The sequence below is a fragment of the Bos taurus genome, chromosome 8, assembly GCF_002263795.3.
Source record: "Bos taurus isolate L1 Dominette 01449 registration number 42190680 breed Hereford chromosome 8, ARS-UCD2.0, whole genome shotgun sequence".
NCBI classification, from domain to species: Eukaryota; Metazoa; Chordata; class Mammalia; order Artiodactyla; family Bovidae; genus Bos; species Bos taurus.
The window spans coordinates 5,325,673-5,343,493 of NC_037335.1; the positions used below are offsets into that span (position 1 = coordinate 5,325,673).

Below are 17,821 nucleotides of genomic sequence, written 5' to 3' on the forward strand. Positions count from 1 at the left end.
ACTATACTCAAATAAAAATGAACTTAAAGTTCTCATCTATTAAATAGGGATAACACCTATGTCTAACTACTCGGGGAATTTCGAGGACAAGCTGAGAGAAAACACCTAACCTAGTGCCTGGCTTATAATTACGTATCTCGTCAACAAAGTTGTTGCTCTTACTTGACCAAGTAAAAACTCATCAGTTTATATACTGACCCTCCCCTTCCCCAGCCCGTACTTCTGCCCCCAGACTTATCCTTAGCAGAACCCTTCACACCCTAGGCTGCTGCTGCGTCAGCTGAGTTACTGCGGCTTCTTTTAGCTCCTGCCATTGTGTCTGAATTGCTTTGCCCTTTTCCCCTCTTTACCTGGCTCCTGCTCAAGGCTCTGGTCAGCCATTTCTTGCTCTGGATCACTCTCCCTAAGCCATATGTGGGTTACAGGCCTGGCCTTCCAATTTAATAATTATTTCAATCAAAACTCAAGTGCCTTTTAGGTGTCAGTCCTGTGCCAGTTGTGAATACATAAATGTCTGGGGATGTACAGCTTGGCCTCATGAACCACACAGGTTTGAGTGGGGGCAGAGATACTGGGGTGGGTGTGTCCCACACTTCAGGAGAACATGCAGACCAGGCCCCCAGGCCTGCCTTGAAGGATCTATGGCAGCTTCTGGAAGAAATGAAACTTCTGGAACCTTATGAGTGAACTAAATTAGACCTGTAGTCAGTCATGGTCCAAATCAAGACATTCTTAATAAAAGAGAGTGCTCATTCAATCCCTGAGTCAGGGAAGATTCCCTGGAGAAGGAAATGGCAACCAACTCCAGTATTCCTAACTGGAGAATCCCATGGACAGAGGAGCCTGGTGGGCTACAGTCCATGGGGTTGCAGAGTCAGACACTACTGAAGCAGTTTAGCATGCATGCATTTTCTTCTATAACACGGCAGGACAAGGCAGAACAACGAGCTCCCACAGAAACTAGGTTAAATATCCCTCTGTGATTCTGTTAATGTGTCCACATGGTTCTCAGGCAACGTCACCTGTAATTGGGCAGGGGAGCAGCCACAGGACAGCTGGGTACACGGTATCTTCTGATCTCACTCGCTTCTGTTTTTTCTTATTTATTTTTAATTGGAGGATAATTGATATACAATGTTGTGTGGGTTTCTGCCATACATCAACATGAATCAACCACAGGTATACATATGTCCCCTCCCTCTTTAGCCTCCCTCCCACCTCCCACTCCACCCCACCCCTCGCCCCCTTCTCGACTAAGGGCTGTTGGCAAAGCTTTAATTCCCCAGCCTGTATCAGGCTCATTTTGTGGGCAAACTTGGCCAACTCTGTAGCATGTGATGTGATCCATGATATCCAGGAAAATGAGCAGCTTCCTGTTTTTCAGCTCCAGAGAACAGAGTACATTATGACCCCAAAAGGAGGTAAACAAACACTCAGAATATCTGAGCCATACAACTGGAGTAATAAGAGGGTAATAATATCTGAAACACACAATTAAGGAAACCAGTGTTAGTGGCTCAGTCCTGTCCAACTCTGTCTGACCCCATGGACTGTAGCCTGCCAGACTCCTCTGTCCTTGAGATTCTTCAGGCAAGAATATTGGAGTGGATAGCCATGCCCTTCTCCAGGGGACCATCCTGACCCAGGGATCCAAACCATGTCTCCTGAGACTCCCACATTGGTAGGCAGATTCTTTACTGTTTGAGCGACCAATACTTACTAGGATTCCATGCACGTGCAAGGTTAGGGGTGGGACACTGTCTTCCATACATACTCTGCATCATGAATCCCCCAAAGGGGTATCTGACAAGTGTCTTTGTTACCAAGGCCAGGAAAGGATTCTCAGGCTCTCTTTTGTATTATCAGAACACAGCCATGAACAGAATGCACTACAGGCAGTTTTCTATCCTGTTAATAGCCAATGGTGACCTGGTGGCTGCAATTTACAACCTGTGAAGGGATGTACAAATAGACAAATGATTCGAATCCAGGAAGCCTAGAGCAACACTCCACAATCATCATAGCACTTAGAGCTGAGACACCCCCCCACAACCCAGCGTAAATGGAGACTCTGCCCCCAAGCAAGTTCAAGCACGTGGAAGATCATTTTACACATTATCTTCTCAGCATCTTCATGAGGAAGAGAAAAAAAGCACCATAATCAGGGAGATGAAAAAAGCCAGTGAAAAGATCTTACAAAAATCCAAGAAGAGAGAATCTGGGCAGTCACGTTAATGATCTGCTCTTTTTCTAGCAGAAAAAATTTTAGTGTAAGATGCATGCAACTTCAGAACAATGCATCTGTAGGTCCCCAGAAGCTCTTTAAATACTGAGACCAAGGCAAACAGAAATGTAATTTTATCTCATGATTTCACTGGTGGAATATAAAAGGAATGCCAAGTTGGGAAAGGAGGCTTCCGAGGTTGGCTCAATGGTAAAGAATTCGCCTGCCAATATAGAAGATGCAGGAGATGCAGGTTCCATCCCTGGGTCAGGAAGATTCCCCAGAAGAGGAAATGGCAATCCAACCCCCATGGGGTTGCCTGGAGAACGCCGTGGACAGAGGAGGCTGGCATGCTGCCATCCATGGAGTTGTGAAAAAAAAAAATTGAGTGACTGAGCATGCACCCAAGCTGGAAATGGGACAGCCAGCAGTGAGTCTATCTCTGAAAATTCCAGCTGAAGCACACACTTCAGATCAAAGCTTCAGATCAAACTGAAATCCATTTATGAATTTAAGCTAAGATAAAGAAGAATGTGAACATGTTAGTGAAAAATAGCAGGAACTGAAACAAATTACCAAAGCTCAGAACATGTAATGGGTCAGGACAAAATGCAGCTCGTATAAGCCCGTGAGCACTGGTGTTGGGGCTTAGATGAGGCCTCGGGTCATGTGAGAGGAAGGGAGGAGCCCTGTCGGTCCCACCTGAGCTGTCAGTGAGAGTCAAGGTCAGACCAGAGGGGTCCGTTCCAGGAATCAGGTGATGGTGACTACCTCAAAGGGCATGACAGTTGTCTCTGAAAAGCGCTCCCCCCAAAAAGAAATGTCAACTTAACAGAATTCACCAGATCCAGCTTTTGATGTTAAGTAGAAACACAACGGAGAAGGCAATGGCAACCCACTCCAGTACTCTTGCCTGGAAAATCCCATGGACGGAGGAGCCTGGTGGGCTGCAGTCCATGGGGTCATGAAGAGTCGGACACGACTGAGTGACTTCACTTTCACTTTTCACTTTCATGCATTGGAGAAGGAAATGACCACCCACTTCAGTGTTCTTGCCTGGAGAATCCCAAGGACGGGGGAGCCTGGTGGGCTGCCGTCTATGGGGTCGCAGAGTCAGACACGACTGAAGTGACTTAGCAGCAGCAGCAGAAACACAAAGGGCTTCCCAGGTGGTACTAGTGGTAAAGAACCCACCTGCCAATGCAAGAGACATAAGGGACACAGGTTCAATCCCTGGGATGGAAAGATCTCCTGGAGGAGGTCATGGCAACCCACTCCAGTATTCTTGCCTGGAGAATCCCCACGGACAGAGGAGCCTGGCAGGCTACAAGCCATGGGGTCACAAGGAGTCAGACACGACTGAAGCAACTTAGCACACAGCACACACAGAAATACAAAACTCTATGTCTTAGGAGAGCTCTCTGAGCTGTGAGTATCTTTCCCACTCTCCGTCCCCACAAACTGCCAGCACCCTGTGACAGCGGACCCTGTTTGCAGAGAGCTTCTGCTGGTTTCCATGAACAGCAAGTCCCTTCCATACGAACCTTCGAGTTGCGAACTTTCAAAGCGGGGAACGTGCCCCCGTGTGTCAGCTGCTGTGCTGGATCACTGTACTTTTCAAGGTACTGTAAGAGTAAAAAATGTTCTATTTGTAGTATTTGTCTGCTATGTATTATTTGTGTGAAAAGTATTATAAACTTAGAACAGTGCTACGTACTACATAGTCAGGTGTGTTAGTTGAGCACCTCAGCTAACTTCGTGGAACTTACGAACACACTGGACCTATGAACACACTCTCAGAATGGAAGTCATTCATATAGGGGACTTACTGTACACCTGTTCTCACAAGAGTTTTTTTATTATTAGCATCCTGAATTTTTTTTTAAACTTTTTATTTTGTATTGGAGTATGGCCAATTAACAATGTTGTGATTGTTTCAACTGAACAGCAAAGGGCACTCAGCCACACATATACATGTATCCATTCTCTCCCAAAGTCCCCTCCCATCCAGGCTGCTATATAGCACTGAGCAGAGTTCCCTGTGCTCTACAGAAGGTCCTTGTTGGTTATCCATTTTAAATATAGCAGTATGTACATGTCCATCCCAAACCCTACTCAATACTCTGTAAAGAATCTAAAAATGAGTAGATATGTGGATACGTATAACTGAATCACTTTGCTGTTGCTGCTGCTGCTAAGTCGCTTCAGTCGTGTCTGACTCTGTGTGACCCCATAGACAGCAGCCCACCATGCTCTGCCGTCCCTGGGATTCTCCAGGCAAGAACACTGGAGTGGGTTGCCATTGGAGAAGGAATCACTTTGCAGTACACCTGAAACTAACACAACATTGTAAATTAACTATAGGCCAATAAAAAAATAAAAAAACATTGAAAGTGATGCTCAAAACTGCCCATCAAAGCAAGGGCAGTCTAGGAACAGCTGATAAAGTTCAGAATTTTTTAAACAAGAGGATGAAGAGATATTCTGGGATTTGTTTCTGTCAAAAGACACTGATTTTTGTCAGTAGTGTTCATGGGGAATTAAGTAGAATCTGGATGGCCTGTATCCTCCATGCTAATTGGCATAAAAGAAATAGGAAGCAATTATGTGATACTGGGGAAAAAATAATTTTTGTCCTTCAGATAATTTTTAGAATATGAATGAAAACAATATCCTAGACTTTCGATTTTTAATAAATTTCAACTGACATTCCTCTCTATTAGTACAACTTGGTAAAAGTTTATTCTAATTGCCTTCTGTTCATCTCAATTATTTTAAGCATTATCCATTTTAAGGATAATTTCTATATAAGCACATGAACTTCAAGATAAATATCTTCTGTCTTATGATACAAGGATTGATTCGGTGGAATAACACCTTAAAGAAAGAAAAAGGCAGAAATATCCATAAATAAGCCATTCTCCAAGAACAAATAGCAGGGACTTCCCTGGCAGTCTGGTGGTCATGACTTCACCTTCCGATGCAGGGAGTGTAGGTCTGATCCCTGGTAGGGGAGCTGAGATCCTACATGCCTTGCAACCAAAAAACCAAAAAAAGTAAGTGAAGCAATAGTGTAACAAGCTCACGTCTGGCCTCAGAAGATTCTGTCAAGGGCTTCCCTGGCAGCTCAGCTGGTAAAGAATCCACCTACAAGGCAACCCACTCCATTATTCTTACCTGGAGAGTACTGTGGACAGAGGAGCCTGGAGGGCTCAAAGAGTCAGATAAGACTGAGTGACTAAGCACAGCACGGCACAGATCCTGCCAAAAAGTAGCTAGGATAAACACTTAGAACTCGTTTCCCAGGTTGCTTTCAGAGTTAAGTAGTCAAGGAATGGTGCATAACTCTTATGTAAGATCTTACTTTCTGACCCCAAACTGTAATGCTCACTCTGTCTTTTATCTTCTTGCTCAACCTATACTTCCTCTTTTATTCGATAATGGGTGGCTTACTCATCCTACCCCCAGTCCCCACGTCTTTCAAACACTAAGTCCTGCCGGTTTAACCTGTTAAGTATCCAGCCAGCCATCGCCATTTCCACAGCATCAGCTCAATGAAGGCATCACCTCGTGCCTGGACAGCTGTTGCCCCTCCCCACCAGGTGGGTTCTCCATTTCAGATCTGTCACCCTCAAACCCCCTCTACACTGCCATCAGAGTCACCGATGCAAAAATCTGGATGCATTATCCTCCATGTTAAGATTCTTTGGTGGTGCCCAGTCTCACCAAGACTCAGAAAATTCAGCTGGGAGTCATAAATCTTGGCTGGATCTTCCAAGAACACCTCCAATTCACTTGAATCTTGATGCAGAAGTTGGAGTGAACAAGCATTTATTTAGAGAAAAACTACAGCTTTCATCAATTTCCATGGCCCAACAGAGAAAAAACTAAAATCTCCATATCACACTCATGCTCTATGAAATGGTTCACAAGACCCCCAACACCCCAACACCTTGTCCTCCTGCCAGGGTCTGTGGTCCCATCCTCTATAATCCTTGTACCTGACTGCCCAGCTTTATCCAAGTTTCCAATGCATATACTTCAACACAGCGCACACACCACACCCTGCAAACCCCAATGAGGACACACCATGCTCTCTCTGTCTTCAGGCTTTGTCAGCTCGATTTCCTCTGCCTGACACCTGCTCCTTCCCTCTCTCCCCAACCACCTCACTGCCATACCCAGGATAAGACACATAACCCCTCTAGTGATACCACAGAGTGTGAACACCCCTCGGCCACGTCTCACACCACGCTGTGTTGATGCCGCGTCTGTCTTCCCCGCTCTCCCTGGGCACCACAAGGACGGAAGGTGACTCCTCACTTTCGCATCCCAGATCCAGTACCTTGGACTTGTGCTCAGTCATCGTTTTTGCGTTTAACCCCAAGAAGTAGGTTCTTCAACTTATTCCTTGGTCATCTGTTAGGCAGCTGATAAAAAAAAGAAGTCCATGGAAAATCAACATCTGTTAGGGACTGAATGCTTTTGTCCCCTCAAAAATGCATATGTTGAAATCCTAACCTCCGCTGCGATAATATGAGGAGATGGTATTAGAAGGGGGGCTTCCCTGGTGGTTCAGTGGTAAAGAACCCACCTGTCAATGCAGGAGACATGGATTTGATCCCCAGGTTGGGAAGATCCTCTGAAGAAGGAAATAGCAACCACTCCAGTATTCCTGCCAGGAGAATTCTATGCACATAGGAGCCTGGTGGGCCACAGTCCATGGGGTCACAAAGAGTCAGATATGACTTTGCAAATAAACAACAATAAGATTCTTTAAAAACACCTGACAGGTTAGGAAAGAGATCAAAGGAAAAGAGCATTAAGGCCCCTCCATGTGGCTTCTCTACGGGACCTTTGCCCCTCCTGGCCTGGGGACTGAGTGCTCACAGGGAAGCTCAGAGCTCTGACATCAAGCACTCCAGCAAGATGGAAGCTGTGGGGTCTCCTGTGAACCAACTCGGGAGCCACGAGGCATCACTCTGTCAGGCTCTGTGGGTCAGGCCTGTCGTAACCCCATCCAAGTTCAAGGACAGAGATGTAGACCCACTTCTCAATGAGAAGAGGGGCTAAGAACTTGTGCACATGTGTGAAAACTGCTCTCGAATGAGAACCAGAGGTGGAACCAGATGCAGGGCAGAGAGGGTGTTCTTCCCCCTGCCACGCAATGAAACTTAGATGAAACTTCTCTGTGGATGGGCTGACCCAGAGGGGAAAAGAAGGTGATGCTTTTATGAAGATATTTGTATAAGTTATACCTACAGCCTTTTTGCTTAATACCTCTTTATCTCAGTCCCTGTTTTCTTGTGCTCTGCTCTGTTTTTAAGGAATTAAGAGCATCAAGCATGTGGTGGATATATGGTATAAATTTATTAAAGTTTTGATTTGTTGTTTTGCTTATTCGCTAAGTCATGTCCAACTCTTTTGCTACCCCATGGACTGTAGCCCGCCAGGCTCCTCTGTCCATGGGATTCTCCAGGCAAGAATACTGGAGTGGGTTGCCTCCTCCAGGGGATCTTCCGAATCCTCCACATCTCCTTCATTGGCAGGCAAGTTCTTTACCACTGAGCCACAAGGGAAGCCCAAAGTTTTGATAAGAGGTATTAAAAATCCATGCCACTTACAGCCCATTCTAACTTAATATAAAATACTAGGAAATGAGACCAAAATTGCCTTTGCATTGCAGTCAAAGCTGAAGGGAAAAAGCATTATTTCAGTCCTTACTAAGATGAAGGGGTAATGTTTTCGTAAGCAGAAACTATCAAATGTTTATTAAATAAATGAAGCATAAAACAAGCTTTCCTGCAGTTTCATCCATGCCTGAATTTTAACAACTAGCATTTATCTCTGGAACGAGAAGTCCTATTTGTATCTAGGAAGAATGGCTCCCCAGGCTGCACATGGGCTTGTTAGTTGTGAACAGTCTCTGTGACTACTGAAATAAATGATTTGCTTTGCCATTTCACATCATTAACTGGGTTCCTTGTGGTGTTGGTTTTGATGGGAGGGATCAGAGCCTGGGCTGGCAATGAGGAAAGATCATTCCAAGGGCCACGCAGTATGCACAGGAGAATGGAGCCTGACAGACCAAAACAAATGGGAGACCAGGGACTGACGTGAGGAGCCCTCAGCAACACTGTCAGGGATCTGTGGGGAATTCATGTCAAAATAAATGCTGGAGAGGATGTGGAGAAAAGGGAACCCTCTTGCACTGTTCAGTTCAGTTCAGTTCAGTCGCTCAGTCATGTCCGACTCGTTGTGAACCCATGAACCGCAGTACGCCAGGCCTCCCTGTCCATCACCAACTCCTGGAGGCCACCAAAACCCTTGTTCATTGTGTCGGTGATGTGATCTAGCCATCTCATCCTCTGTCGTCCCCTGCTCCTCCTGCCCCCAATCCCTCCCATCATCAGAGTCTTTTCCAATGAGTCAACTCTTCACATGAGGTGGCCAAAGTACTGGAGTTTCAGCGTTAGCATCATTCCTGCCAAAGAAATCCCAGGGCTGATCTCCTTCAGAATGGACTGGTTGGATCTCCTTGCAGTCCAAGGGACTCTCTGCAAATTGATATAGCCACTATGGGAAACAGTATGGAGATTCCTTAAAAAACAAGGAATTAAACTACTGTATGACCCAATACTATTCATGGGGTTCTCACATGCTAGTAAAGTAATGCTCAAAATTATCCAAGCCAGGCTTCAGCAATATGTGAACCGTGAACTTCCAGATGTTCAAGCTGGTTTTAGAAAAGGCAGAGGAACCAGAGATCAAATTCCCAACATCTGCTGGATCATCAAAAAAGCAAGAGAGTTCCAGAAAAAACATCTATTTCTGCTTTATTGACTATGCCAAAGCCTTTGACTGTGTGGATCACAATAAACTGTGGAAAATTCTGAAAGAGATGGCAATACCAGACCACCTGACCTGCCTCTTGAGAAATCTGTATGCAGGTCAGGAAGCAACAGTTAGAACTGGACATGGAACAACAGACTGGTTCCAAATAGGAAAAGGAGTATGTCAAGGCTCTATATTGTCACCCTGCTTATTTAACTTATATGCAGACTACATCATGAGAAACGCTGGACTGGAAGAAGCACAAGCTGGAATGAAGATTGCTGGGAGAAATATCAATAACCTCAGATATGCAGATGACACCACCCTTATGGCAGAAAGTGAAGAGGAACTCAAAAGCCTCTTGATGAAAGTGAAAGTGGAGAGGGAAAAAGTTGGGTTAAAGCTCAACATTCAGAAAACAAATATCATGGCAGCCGGTCCCATCACTTCATGGGAAATAGATGGAGAAACAGTGGAAGCTGTGTCAGACTTTATTTTGGGGGGCTCCGAAATCACTGCAGATGGTGACTGCAGCCATGAAATTAAAAGACACTTACTCCTTGGAAGGAAAGTTATGACCAACCTAGATAGCATATTCAAAAGCAGAGACATTACTTTGCCAACAAAGGTCCCTCTAGTCAAGGCTATGGTTTTTCCTGTGGTCATGTATGGATGTGAGAGTTGGACTGTGAAGAAGGCTGAGCACCAAAGAATTGATGCTTTTGAACTGTGGTGTTGGAGAAGACTCTTGAGAGTCAAGGAGATCCAACCAGTCCATTCTGAAGGAGATCAGCCCTGGGATTTCTTTGGAAGGAATGATGCTAAAGCTGAAACTCCAGTACTTTGGCCACCTCATGCGAAGAGTTGACTCATTGGAAAAGACTCTGATGCTGGGAGGGATTGGGGGCAGGAGGAGCAGGGGACGACAGAGGATGAGATGGCTGGATGGCATCACCGACTTGATGGACGTGAGTTTGAGTGAACTCCAGGAGATGGTGATGGACAGGGAGGCCTGGCGTGCTGCGATTCATGGGGTCGCAAAGAGTCAGACACGACTGAGCGACTGAACTGGACTGGACTGAATGCCTATGTATGGAATCTAGAAAGATGGTACTGATGAACCTGCTTGCAGAGCAGCAGTGGAGGCCCAGACAGAGAGGACAGACACGTGAACACAGGGAGGGCAGGAGAGGGTGGGCCGAATAGCAAAAGTAGCATTGCAACATGCCTGCATGCGTGCATGCTAAGTCGCTTCAGTCACGTCACCTCTGCGCAACCCAATGGGCTGGAGCCCATCAGGCTCCTCTGTCCATGGAGTTCTCCAGGCGAAAATACTGGAGTGATTTCCTGTTTCCTTCTCTAGGGGATCTTCCCCACTCAGGGACTGAACCCACATCTCCTATATTAGCAGATAGGTTCTTTACCACTAGCACTTATTCTAATTGCTGAAAGGTTAGAAAAATCAAAGAATGAGCTAGGGAATTGATAATAACACTGAAAAGTAAAATGACTTGCACCTTATCACACACATGCAGGTTATTTTTCCCCAGGACCTGTTTGACCTTAGATATATCACTTGATAGCTCTGGGTCTCAGCCTCCTAATCTGTAAAGTGAGGTATTGGAATCTCCCGCTGAATTGTGGTCCATCGCTCCCATGCTGTAGAGTTGTATTGTTATATGAAGGCTGCAGTGAGGAAACGTGCTCTCTATTGTGTCTGATTCATGGCAGGTACTCAGTAAGTTCATGGGGTGCTCTGTGATTACCTAGAGGGGGAGCGGGGATGGCTGGAAGGGAGACACAAGAGAGAAGGGCTGTATGTATACATATAGCTGATTCATTTCATTGTACATCAGAAACTAACACAACACTGTAAAGCAATTATACTCCAATAAAATGAAAATTTAAAATAAAATAAAATGGCAAAAAAGAGATAAATGAGACAATTGAATATATCAGGAGCTTTTTAGCCACTCTTTCCAAAATTCTAATGTAACCAATGATCTAATACTTAAAAGAAAAAACCTCTTAGAAAAGATACTATGTTTGAATCTGCAGTATCATTTTACTCAATTTGAATCCTAGTTGAAAATAATTATATTTTAGCTGTAACTGTTCTGAGGCATGCACCAACTAAAAATTCCTCATTACCTAACTGAAAATTATGTGGTTTGTCTCGATGTTGATTGACTTGGCTTGATGGATTCCTGAGGGAAATCATGCCATTCATTTCTGATCAAATTCACATTCCAATCCACGCATTCAGAATTCTCACTGACACCACTAAAGTGAAAGGAAATTGAGAACCAGATCTCTAAGAGACCAAATTGAAGGTTTCCTTTGGGTTCTTGGACCTAGGTTTTAATTGTCCATTTTAAAAATAAATTTTTATGTGTATTTATCTTTCAGTAGGATATTTTTTTTAGTCTTCTGACTCCTAAAGAATGAACAAGATGTATTAAAATGTGAAATAACACTTTCTGAAAGTGAGAGTAGGTAGACAAAAATACTCTAGAGATTTTTTTATTAAAATGCCATTTTTGTTCTCATGTGAGGAAAGAGTCCATGTATTAAATAAAGAATATTAGGAAGACTAGCAACTTCTTAGAATTCTGTGGGAATCATGGGGTTAGGTTACTAAAATTAGGAACCACATCCCAGAGCTTCCCTGGTGGTCCAATGGTTAAGACTCCCTGTTTCCACTGCAGGGGGCATAGGTTTGATCCTTGGTCCAGGAACAATGATCCCATGTGAAGCAGGGTAAGACCAAAATGAAAAAAAAAAAAAAAGGATACACCTTCTAGTTCAGCAAAAACAACCAAAAACACACTTTGAAAAATGCATTTGCAAATGAGAACATAAGGAATTTTTCACTGGTACCAAATAAGAATGTTTCTAGGACATTTTTACATTATTGCCCCATGAACTTAAAGTCAGTAAAGTTTGGAAATAAAAACTGATGTGGAAAAGTAAACTAGTCTACTGTAAGTTAAAAAGGAAAGCATATTCATTACCTGGTTCAATAGCGATCATATAAAATGGAAAACTGATTTCCATTAGGTATTCAGCAAAGTCACATTTCTATGGCCTGAAGAATAAAGAATCTTCTCTAGGAATATGTTGCTTCATGGTTATATTCATTTTAAAAGTCAACCCAAGGATAACAGTTGCTTCCTAATGGCAAAACCAAAACCTGCTTTGTGACATTACCTGTTCAATACTCATAAAGTAAATTAATATGTTAAAAGTTACATGGACACACAGTCCCAGTAAAACATGTCTACAGTGTGCTAACATTCCCAGGGAAACAAAATCAATAACGGTATTTTGGAAGAAATCAAGGAGTATGAAGATAAATAAATTAGAAATCGCAGGACACGAGGCCAGTGGGAAGGGTTTTGGGCAATTCAGATAGATCAGTCGCTCAGTCGTGTCCATCTCTTTGTGACTCCATGAATTGCAGCACGCCAGGCCTCCCTGTCCATCACCAACTCCCGGAGTTCACTCAGACTCATGTCCATCGAGTCAGTGATGCCATCGAGCCATCTCATCCTCTGTCGGCCCCTTCTCCTCCTGCCCCCAATCCCTCCCAGCATGGGGTCTTTTCCCATGAGTCAACTCTTCGCATGAGGTGGCCAAAGTACTGGAGTTTCAGCTTTAGCATCATTCCTTCCAAAGAAATCCCAGAGCTGATCTCCTTTAGAATGGACTGGTTGGATCTCCTTGCAGTCCAAGGGACTCTCAAGAGTCTTCTCCAGCACCACAGTTCAAAAGCATCAATTCTTTGGCGCTCAGCTTTCTTCACAGTCCAACTCTCACATCCATACATGACCACAGGAAAAACCATAGCCTCGACTAGATGGACCTTTGTTGGCAAAGTAACGTCTCTGCTTTTAAATATGCTATCTAGGTTGGTCATAACTTTCCTTCCAAGAAGTAAGCGTCTTTTAATTTCATGGCTGCAGTCACCATCTGCAGTGATTTTGGAGCCCAGAAAAATAAAGTCTGACACTGTTTCCACTGTTTCCCCATCTATTTTCCATGAAGTGATTAGTATGTATTTAAAATGGAAAATAGAAAGTAGAAGAAAGTGAAGTCGCTCAGTCGTGTCCGACTCTTTTGCAACCCCATGGACTGTAGCCTACCAGGCTCCTCTGTCCATGGGATTTTCCAGGCAAGAATACTGGAGTGGGTTGCCATTTCCTTCTCCAGTGGATCTTCCCAACCCAGGGACCGAACCCAGGTCTCCTGCATTGCTGTCTGAGCCAGCAGGGAAGTCTAAGCCACGGAGAAAGTAGAAGAATAAGTTAAAAATATCAACAGCCCTTCTCCATTTTCTCTGATGAGAAAACAATGCTACAATGAAATCTTTTTTAATCTATGGGGAACAAAAGCTATCCTTCTCTTGATATCACTGAAAAACTTTGCACAAGAGTTAACTCCTATCTGTGTGATAAGGTATGGATTTCAACCCACCCAGAATCCAGCTCTGAGTTCCCTGCACAAAAGCAGCAGGAAGTTCAGTCTCTCTTACAATGGCAGTCCCTTCTTCTCCAGGAAGACAAACATTCCAGAACCCAATGAGGCCAAACCAACAGACTTGTCCTTGTGACCATGGCTACCAACCCACTGGGGTGGCAACCAAGAACCTTGCTGGCAAGCCACCTGGTTTTGAATCCAGCAGTTCTGGGAATTCCACACAGGAGAGTTTGTTAAAGCCAAGAACGGTGTGTTTTTGTTTTTTTTTTGGCGGGGGGGGGGGGGGGGGGGGGCGGCGCGGAGGTGGGGAGTAGGTATCTTCCCTGTATACCCCAGTGGCACTTTCACAGCACAGGGTGGGGACTCCCTCACCCCGGGATGACAGCTCTGCAGGGGTCTACCTTCTCCCCTCTCCCTTCCTCCCTGGGCATCATCTGTGATCTCAAGCAGGGAAGGACAAGAATTAGAAGGACAAGCTTCTATGAGCTTTTGAGCAGATTCTTCCTGCCAAACCACAAGAAACACTGGGGCTGGTGCCCTGGCTCACTCTGTGCTTGAAGTGAGAGGGTGGTGGCCATCCAGGTGGAAGAACAATTATAGACTAATTTAGGGATAATCCGTGCTGCACTGGCATTGCCCATTTCATGGACCAGCGGGAATTCTGAGCACCCATGCTGCATGCCCTGCACCCCTGGATGCTCTGGTGCCAGCAGCAATGGCCTCCCTCCTCCTCTTATTACTATTCTCCTTCCCAGCACGGAGCCTTTTCCAGCCTCAAATCCATCCTTTATTCCTCTTTCTTTCCTTTTTGAAAAACGAATTACCCTGGAAAGCTTTTCAACAATTCCTCTCCAAGTATTATCACAAGAATGACGTTTCCTTGGCGAAATCGACCAGTAGACTGACAGATACTAATATTTTATGATAGATCTGTAATTTCTCGGCAGAATTGCCGCTTTTATCTGACTCTTCTCTAATTTTATCAGACCCTAAATCATTGCATTTGGACTGGTGTGAAACTTGAACTAAAGTGTCAGGTTAGGACACAATTCACAATGAAACTTTAGCTTCCAGAAGTGGAAAAGTCAATCAGTTTCTACAGTTTTACTCTTTATAACAAACCAGGATATAAAATTCTAGGCATTTCTCCTAAAGAGTTACTCCCACACGTGGAAATGATATATGTACATTATTCATTGCGGAAGTTCTGAAATAGGAAAAGAGTGAAAATAATCTACATGTTCACTATATACATAGATACACAACTTTGTGCATAATGGAATAATGAGCAAATGTTAGGAAAATAAAACAAGAAAGCTCTTTTCAATATGACATGACCATTAAAATACGTTAGGACGGGACTTCCCTGGTGGTCCAGTGGCTAAGACTCCAGGCTCTCAATGCAGGGGACCTGGGTTCAATCCCTGGTCAAGGAAATAGATCCCACACGCCACAACTAAAGGCTGGCATGCCACAACTAAGAGAACAGCCAAATAAATAAATAAAAATAGACATAAAAAAATATGTTAGGGAGTTTTAAAAAGAATTAGGTAAAGACCACTGGATGTAGCATACAACCATTTTCATAGAGTAGGAAGAAAAATAAGATAGATTTATATTTGCTTATATGACTATGAAATATCTCTGAAAAGATACATAAGGAAAACTTATGGTGGGGACAGAAGTAGGAGCAAAATTCTTTGTAAACACGCAAAGATATCATCTACTAAAAATACATATTTTAAAATATTCTAAAACAAAGATTAATGGGTAGATTTTCAGACTTTCATTTCTGAACAAGTTGGAGTAATACAGCCCAGATTTACCCTGTCATCTGAAAAAACAAGAAATGAACACACATGAAACAGTGGTTTTCAAGATACCAAACGTCTGGGAATGAAGGACACTGATTCCTGAAAGACGAGAAACAATTAGGTGAAACCTGGACTCATCCCCAGCTTACTTACTTGAGAGAGTCTCCAGGTTGCGGTGTAAGGAGGGGAGCCGGTGAGGCCAGCCTAAGTCAATGTGGAGCCAAGAGTCTGGGGAGAAGAGCGCAGCTGACATTTCAAGGGCAGAAGCTCCCAAGGGTACCCCCTGAGTCCTCCGCAGAGGACTGACAAGAGCCTGTGCATGAGAAGAAACTGCCCACAAATGCAAAAGAACCACTAGAAAGAATTAGAAGTAACAGTGGCCAGAAGGCATCCAAGGCGGAGAAGAGAGTCTGTTCCCATCAGATTGAACAACCCGATGATCTCAGGACATTGATTGAAGCACACACAGGGTCTTGCCTTAAGGGTGTGAATAATTTGTAGATAATGCCTTGCTTAAGGCTCGCAAAAGGGTCAAACTACCTCCAATTGCATCCTGGAACAAAGCTCAAAAACGTTCAAAATATCCAGCACCCAAAAAGTTCTGTATCTCAAAGAAAAATTTATTACGCAGGCAGAGAAGCACCAAATGCAATCATGAAAAATATTCAATTAACCATAAAGATAGGGAAAGAAGGAAAAGGAAACAACAGATGGGACATACAGAAAGCAAAGAAGATAATAGTTTTAAACCTAATCACATGAATAATCATATTAAAAGTAAGTGATCTCAGCATCCCAATGAAAAAGCAGGGACTTTTAACAGCAAGATTCAAGTATAAACTGCCAACAAGAAAACCACTTTAAATATAGACACAAATAGTTTAAAAAGTAAAGTAAAAAGGCCTAACAGGTATAAATATTAGTGTTCTGAGAGTATAAATCTAAAGAAAGCTGAAATGGCTATACTAATACCCAAGCAAGATCAATGCCTGAGTAAAGAATATTACCAGAGGTGATGAGTCATTTTGTAATGAGAATGAGGTCACTTCATCAAGAGCACATGAAATTCCTACACATATATATGCACTTATTAATAGAGCTACAAAATGCATGAAGCAAAAACTTGATAGAACAGAGGAAGAGATAAACAAATCCAGAATTATAGGCATAGATTTCAATATCCCTCTCAGTAATTGATACAACAAGGAGGCAGAAAAATCAATAAGAATATGGAAGACTTGAACAACACTATCAACCAGGCTTACCTAATAAATATTTATAAACCACTCCATTCAATGGCAACAGAATGCATTCGTATAGATCACATTCTGAGCCATTAAAAAACCCCAATAAATTTAAAAGGATTCAAGTCTTTCAAAGTGTGTTCCCTAACCACAATGGAATTACATGTAAATCAATAACAGAAAGACCTTCAAAAAGAATCCCAAATAGTTGGAAAATAAATTACATACATTTATATAACCCATAGGTCACAGAAAGAAAACAAAAGAGAAAGTATGGAGTATTTGAACATGATGAAAATGGGAACACTGCATATCATTTTTTTGTAGAATTCTTCTAAAGCAGTATTTAAGGGAGACTTATAGTACTAAATAGCTTTATTAGAAAAAAAATTTCAGATCAATAATATCAGCTTTCACCCTAAGTAACTAGAAAAAGAAGAGAAAATAAAGTACAAAGTCAGTAGAATAATTAAACTAATGAAGACCATGGAGAAATCAATGAAATATAAAACTGAAAACAATAGAGAAAAATCAATGAAACCAAAAGTTAATTCTTTAAGCAGATCAATAAGCTTCTAGCCAGACTGACTAGGCAAAATAAAGGAATAACATAATTTTCTCAGCACCATTAATCATTGTGGAAATGCAAAACAAAACCACAATAAGATACCACCATGCCCCTGTTATGGAGAAGGAAATGGCAACCCACTCCAGTGTTCTTGCCTGGAGAATCCCACGGACGGAGAAGCCTGGTAGGCTGCAGTCCATGGGGCTGCACAGAGTCGGACACGACTGAAGCGACTTAGCAGCAGCAGCATGCCCCTGTTATAGTGACTAAACTTCAAACTGCCCATGTCAAGTATATGAGGATATGTAGCAGTTGGAAGTCAAATACAGCTGGTATTTGAATATAAAGTTACAAGCACTCTGGGAAAGAGTTTCACAATTTCTTAAAAGGTTAAACCCATACCTACCACATGATTTAGTCATTCCACTCCCAGGCTTTTTCTCAAGAGAAATGAAAGCATATATCCACACAAAGATTAGCACACAAAACTCATAGAAGCTTTATTTGTAATAGCCCCAAGCTGAAAAAAGCCCAAACGTTCATCAGTGGGCAAATAGATAATCAAACTACAGTATATCCATGCAAATGGAATACTACTCAGCAACCAAAAAGGAAGAAACCATTAACAGACATTACAACAAGAGTGAGTCTCAGAATA

At 43.1% G+C, this 17,821-nt stretch overlaps 1 protein-coding gene and 1 long non-coding RNA gene across 2 annotated transcripts in view; one reads left to right on the forward strand and one right to left on the reverse strand.

The window, feature by feature from the left end:
• GALNTL6 (polypeptide N-acetylgalactosaminyltransferase like 6) overlaps positions 1 to 17,821 on the forward strand; it is a 1,542,469-nt gene that overhangs the window by 1,385,581 nt on the left and 139,067 nt on the right. The gene's annotated exons all lie outside the window — the stretch shown is intronic.
• On the reverse strand, positions 3,617 to 6,654 carry LOC132346035 (uncharacterized). Its single transcript, XR_009495757.1, has 2 exons — positions 6,570 to 6,654; positions 3,617 to 3,849 (listed from the first exon to the last, which is right to left on the reverse strand). It is a non-coding gene; the product is annotated as an uncharacterized lncRNA (long non-coding RNA).